The sequence below is a fragment of the Lathamus discolor genome, chromosome 5, assembly GCF_037157495.1.
Source record: "Lathamus discolor isolate bLatDis1 chromosome 5, bLatDis1.hap1, whole genome shotgun sequence".
Classification (NCBI taxonomy): Eukaryota; Metazoa; Chordata; class Aves; order Psittaciformes; family Psittacidae; genus Lathamus; species Lathamus discolor.
In genome coordinates this window covers 59,553,000-59,559,466 of record NC_088888.1, presented here as the reverse complement: position 1 = coordinate 59,559,466, position 6,467 = coordinate 59,553,000, and the positions used below count along the sequence as shown (strand labels likewise).

At 35.5% G+C, this 6,467-nt stretch overlaps 1 long non-coding RNA gene across 1 annotated transcript; it reads right to left on the bottom strand.

The window, feature by feature from the left end:
* Positions 1–1,516: 1,516 nt before the first annotated feature.
* On the bottom strand, positions 1,517–6,208 carry LOC136014349 (uncharacterized). Its single transcript, XR_010612650.1, has 3 exons — positions 6,143–6,208; positions 4,866–4,995; positions 1,517–2,550 (listed from the first exon to the last, which is right to left on the bottom strand). It is a non-coding gene; the product is annotated as an uncharacterized LOC136014349 (long non-coding RNA).
* Between the last annotated feature and the right edge of the window lie 259 nt (positions 6,209–6,467).

Sequence of the window (6,467 nt, the reverse complement as noted above, 5' to 3'; positions counted from 1 at the left end):
TTTGCTTGGGTTTGCTTGGGGGGGGGGAGTGGGGGTTGTGGGGTTTTGTTTGTTTTGTTTCATTTTTAATATGTTTGTGCCTATTGCCTCTTTCCCTATCAGTGGGCACTACCAGAAAGTGTCTGGCTCCCTCTTCTACATTCCCTTCCATCAGGAATGCGTATACTTTCCCTTCAACCCTTCTCCAATCCAGGCTGAACAGTCCCAGCTCTCTCAGTCTCCCCTTTCATGAAAGATGCTCCAGTCCTTTAAGGGATGACTTCTCAATATTAGTAGTACAAGACCTGGATGCTGTCTATGTTTATTTGTTTTAAAAGATTGATTTAAAAGTCTTTTCCTTTCCAGTAATATGGATTGAAGAAGCCAAATGAAGCTCTAGCTTGCTGTTTGTGCATGCCTCTTTACATACTGTTTTCTAACCAACATTTTTCCTCTGCCCATAATCATGCTCCTAGTAAGTGATTACATGTTTTCAACAAAATATAAAGAGTGTATTTGTGTGCGCTGTTTCATTAATTTTTTTTTTTTTGTAATTTTTCTTTTTTAAGTAAATCTGAATCACTTTAGCTGTATTTTTGGCAAGCTTCATTCATTTAATCTTCTTGGCATTTCATTATATTTTACGATCACAAAGTCAACTCTCCAGCAACAAAGCGAAACACAGCTCTTTGAAATAAATGTTGTCATTAACAAGCCATGCCAGGCACTGTGGCAGATTTGCAGCTGTGATGAATAACATTTCCCGCAAAGTTCTCTTGTCTGACAGAAAAGCTGTGACATTACTGCAGGCAGCAGTGTTGGAAACTAAAAGATTGATTGGTGGAAGTAGATAATTGAAACCTAGTACTGTCACATGAATGTCAACCTAACAACCAAGCTACTACTCTACGACAACATTTATCATGCAACAGCTTCTCCATGAATAACACACACACACACAGAGAAAACATGGAATATTTCTTCATGAACATCAGTTATTCAATGATAATTTATCTTAAATAATAGGTAAATTAAATCTCAGTCTCTAAACCAAAAATTAGTTCACTTACTTCTTGTATCTTAAGTTCCTGGATTCAGTTCAAAGCTGTTAGCGAATGCCAGTACTTGATAGGAGGTAGAGAAGAGTAGCAGTGGACCTTTGACACAATAAGTGACAGCATCATTGTCATGTCTGAGTGCCTGAAGTTGGATGTGATAATCCATAATTATTCCTGATTAGATAAATGACTGATTTTCAGAGTTTCTGGGATTCTAAATCAGTACCTATGTAAAAATGCTTAATGCTAAATGGTTGGATGAGGGTTTTATTATTTATTTTAACGGACTTCAGATCACCATCAAAACTTGGTGTCATAACCAGAATTAACTTAGATTCCAGACTCATATTTAATCTGTCTCTAGGGATAGTTAGAATAGTTTTAAATTAATTGGGACTTTTTCATAATCCCGTTGAAGATTGCAGCAGATATTTTCTCATTTAAATCAATTATTACTTTTTCACAGCTACTACTATAGAATGTTTTTATTATATGCTTTTATCTCCAGAAAACTTATAAACCAAATAAGCTCCAACATACATCATCATCAGAATAAGTGTAAAATGCATTCATGTGGATCTATTTGCTTTAGTAGAAGCACAGTGGTTTACATCACTGAACAGTAATTTATATGCCTACCTAATATTAACAAATGACTAATGAAAAATACAATTCCATTTACAGAAAGAATATCAGTGAACATGGCATTAGCAAATTATCATACAGCAAAAGATCCAATATGAAAAAAGTCACTGATAATAATTGCAGGTAAAGAGGACTGAAACCATACATTCACATCAGAAATTAATTTAAAAGCCCCAATATACCATTTGTGGGTTTTTTGACACTTTTACAGCAAATATATTATTTAACACTAATAAAAAAAAAAATCAAAATACCAACCTGTTATGTTTTCATACTAGAAACTAAAAGTAACACCCCTAATAAAATGCAGGGTCAAATAATACTCCAGATCAGTTGTATAGGTTTTACCCTGCTGATGATGTTAAATGTAATATATTTTACCATTTGCCACTATTCTATCATTTATTTACCACTATTCTACATAGAGCTGTGACAGGAGCAGTCCATAAGATGGGTTAAATTGCCAGCCTCTGCTGAGAATCTGGCCTGTCTTTTTTTGTTTTTGCTTGTTACTGATTCTCTCTCTAGACATATCTTTTCTCAAGTTCCCCTCAGGCTTTTTTATAATCTCCTCAAGGTTTTTTTTTTTTCTCTTCTTTCCATGAGCTTTCAACTGTTCTGACAATCTGTGGACTGATTCCTGCAGTTCTGAAGGATTCTTCATGTTCTCAGAAGCAGCTTTGGTTGACTTCACCAGGGGCAGCAAAATTTTGCCTGTGGTTATTCACTTTTCCTTATGCTTCTTTTCCATTTCATTTTATTGACTGGAAATTTGATTCAATTTTTTCTCTCTGGACAGTCTTCTTTCATTCCTGCAATTCTTTTTTGCTGCCTTTATTCTTTGTTGTTTTTCTGTCTGTCTCCTCTCCTACTGGCAGAGTAAGAGAAGAGTAGTAAATTAGGGAGCAGTCCTTTGTTTGAGTAGGACCTCTAGCAGACACAGACAAATACTTCCTGGACTCTGGGAAGAATTAAGAGCCATACAGAAATTTATTTCAATGGCATTTCTTGCTTCCTAACTTTAAAAGCAGATCAGCCTTTAAAGTACACAATGCAACGTTCAGCGTGCTTGGTTTTCCAAGGATTTTATTTTCTTTTGCTTGGTTTTGCTCACTATCTTATACTGCAAGCAAGATGTTACATGTGTATTCGATTTGACTCTGTTAAGATTTCATTTAATTCAATATATTTTAGTTCATACTCAACTAAAAACTTCCTTAAAAAAATCATAATATTAGAACACTAAATTTAAATTTGAGAACTGATTTTTTAAAAAACTTTAATTTTTTATAAAGTTTTCATTTAGTTATTTTATACTCTGGTTCATTTTTCTGAAGTCTCTCTTTGTCAAAAAAGTATCAGAAATTTTGTTTTATGAACAATCTATTTGAGTTAACCAAGATTAAATCATGTAAGAGGATCAAGGTACTGCTGCAGGGCTCAGTCCCAGCAGGCTTTGACGCTTCACTGGGCACAGCTCCCTGTCAGTATTAAATAGAATATGAAAAGGTAGAGGCGAGTTTTTGGGTTTGGGGGTAGGGTTTTGGGGCTGGGGTCAGGGACTCAGTTGATGTCAACCACACTGAGCAGCATCTCCTTGATGCTGGTGTTGTAGAAGGTCTCAATGTCCCACAGCATCCATCTGTCCTCCTCTATCATCATGTTGATGTCCACCCCCTTGAGCCCGAACAGCAAATTTGTCCAATTCTGCAGCTGCAAATCTGCAAGAGCCATCCTTCTGGGGCCACTAGCTACCAGCATTCACCATTTCCCAAACTGATAAGTGCAGACTGTCTTCTTCTCCTTCAGTACAGGTTGGGGGGGGGGGGGGGTGTTAGATTCTTGAAGCTGCAGGGTCTCAGAGGAGATCCGGCTGCATTTTTCCTCATCATCTCTGATACCACACAGTGTGCTGACTTCCTCACACAGTGTCTTTACTTGGAGGCAGAGACCCTCCACCAAAAGTATTCAATCACATGAAGGTGCAAGGAAAGTAAAATACATACCAACAGCTGAAGCAGAACAGGATATGCTATGTGGTTTTCTCAGAAGAGGGTAAAAACTTTCCTTGAATTCTCCTCTCCTCTACAAAGGACCCACAGGATATGCTGTGGAATAGCTTACTCCTGTAAGTGTACTTTAATTCCTTAATTTCTATGAAAAACAGTTTTCAAAAGGCAACAATACATGAAACTAAAAGTATGATTGGTAATTCATATTTTTAAATAGGAGACTGCAAGTGAAAAAATATAATTCTACACTATTGCTATGAGACAATATCTACTCTACCTTTATAAATAATGTATTTTAATACATAATAGAATCATTAGAAAATGCAGAGGCAAACTATGACAAGGTTAGAATAGGAATCTCTCCTCTTTGTCTTCTTGCAGGTTTGGCTTCAGTCTTTGTACTCCCTTTATATTTCAAGCAATTACCCAAATCTTCACCTCCTGCTAATTGCCAGTCCTAAAAGTAGTAGAAAGCAGCCAGCTTTTCTAGAACTAAACCATAAAATGCCAAGTACCATAAAAGACATAAAGCTCATTTATGAAAAATGCGATGTTATATACCAAAGTAACACAATAAATAAATAAATAACTGCACCAAAAATTAACTCTTAATGCCACTAAAGTAATGAAGCATAAGGCCAAAGGAAACGAAACAGGGTTTTAAATTAGTGTTTTGACTGTGATGATGAAACCACTGCTGAGACTCCTAATCCGTTCATGCTGACAGACCAATTATCTGCAATTATTCTTTATTCAAGTGTAAACCACCATTATGCATGGAGCTGTTGCTACTGCAATAAAAAATTTAAAAAGCCCTTTGCTGTAAAGATCATCTGACTTTACAAGATACGAGGGCTTACTGTAAAAATACATCCATCCATTTGCAATCATAACCTGGGTCTTATTGTGTCCTTTCAAGAAACAAAAATAAAATATTGGAAAACTCAGCTTGATTCACAAATTTGGACCAGGGGTTAAAGTTTATTTATCTTTATCTGTCTATATATCATTTATATATATCTGTATCTATATCTGTATCTGTCTATATCTATACCTATATCTATCATCTATATCTATATTTATCTATCATCTCATCTATGTCTGTATCTATGATATGTATCTGTATCTATCTATAACATCTATATACACTTATGTATATGACATTTCTTACGTAATGTGTGGCCTCATGTGATACTCATTTTCAAAAAGCAGTAAAGAAAGATGGATGTTGTTTCTGTAGTAGATAAAATGCTTTTGAGAGTTTTCTGTTAAGAAGATCTGGTCTTGTCTGCTTGCATGTCCTGCAGAGAAGAGAAAGAGTGGCAGGTTATGTTGCAGAATGAAAGCAAGGCTTCTTCAAATTTTCTGTTATCTCATTAATTTCCAAAACAGGAATTTTCTAAAAAATAATTCTATTAAGGATTGCAAGACTTTATTATGAATTTTGTGAAATACTACTACAAAAAAAATTAAAAAAAAAACCAAAACAAACAAACCCCCGAAACAAAAAACAGAAAAGCTTTTGTGTCATTGTACACATCAAGATGGATTCTAACTTCTGGTCACACCATCCAAAATGATTTAGCTAAACTGGAAAAACTAAGAAGCTTATGTTAACTTTCTCATTTCTGATTTCATGACTTCTGACCTTGATAAAACACAGAAATAAGCACTGATAGGAAACTAAAGGAAGTATAAAAATCATTTCAGTATAGAATTGCTACCAAGACTAAATAGATGCAGGCATAATTATTGAAAATTAATAAAACTCGTATACGCTCCAAGCTGTAAAATAGACAGAGAGAAGTGTAACAATGTCAGAAAAAATTCATACATTTGGCTTATTTGGCTTCTGATCTCACAGTGAGCATTCTGCTCTGTTTTTAATATTTCTCAAGTCTGCCACAGCAACATTATTACATTTCTAAATCTGAAGCCAAGTCCTATGATAACCTATTAGAGATAGCCTTCCTCCATGATACCGTAGAAGTCCTGTCTGAATAGAATTCTAGCTCATCTCATGACCAATGTGTAAAGACACATTGAATCAAAATTAATACAGGTAAAAGGATTATAAGCATTTCTGGAAAAGTAATAAACCAAAGAACTGAGTCTCCCATTTACCCTGCTAAAAATTCCAGCTTTATTATGGAAAGTTTTTAACCATACAATCTAAGGACACAGCCTTTGCCTGATTTTAACCTTACTGAGTCTGCGGGAAAGGCAAAGTTGCCAAAAGCAAGACTGCCTCCTATCCCTCATGTTTTGTGCCTAGCACAGTGGTGACACTAGCACCAAGACCCATTTCAGTTGCAGAAAGGCACTGAGGTACTGCGTTGAGAAGGATGGCATTCATGCATATGCACACAGAGCTTGTCTCTCAGGTAGATATGGTGAAAAGATGATGTGGGCTTCACGCAGATGGTGCCTCTAAAGAGCTTTACTTACAAATGTTGAGAAGTCTCCCTTGAGCAGCTTAGAATTTTGTCATATGCAGACATATTTTCACCAACTCAGCAGAAACTCCATTCAAGAGTCCAAGGCATCCAGTTTCCTCTGCCAGAACCATTGGAGGCACTAAAGATTTTCAATTAAATAAGTAAGAATAATTTAACAAACAACATACTCTTCTCTAATCATGCTTTTTAAAAAATGAGGTTTTGTGGAACGGTTTCCAAAAAACTCTGTTCTGAACCTACAGTAATCATGGAGAATATCAACCCAGATTTTGGCTTATGTTTAGTAGAATTTAAGTAAACTAAACATTGGGGTT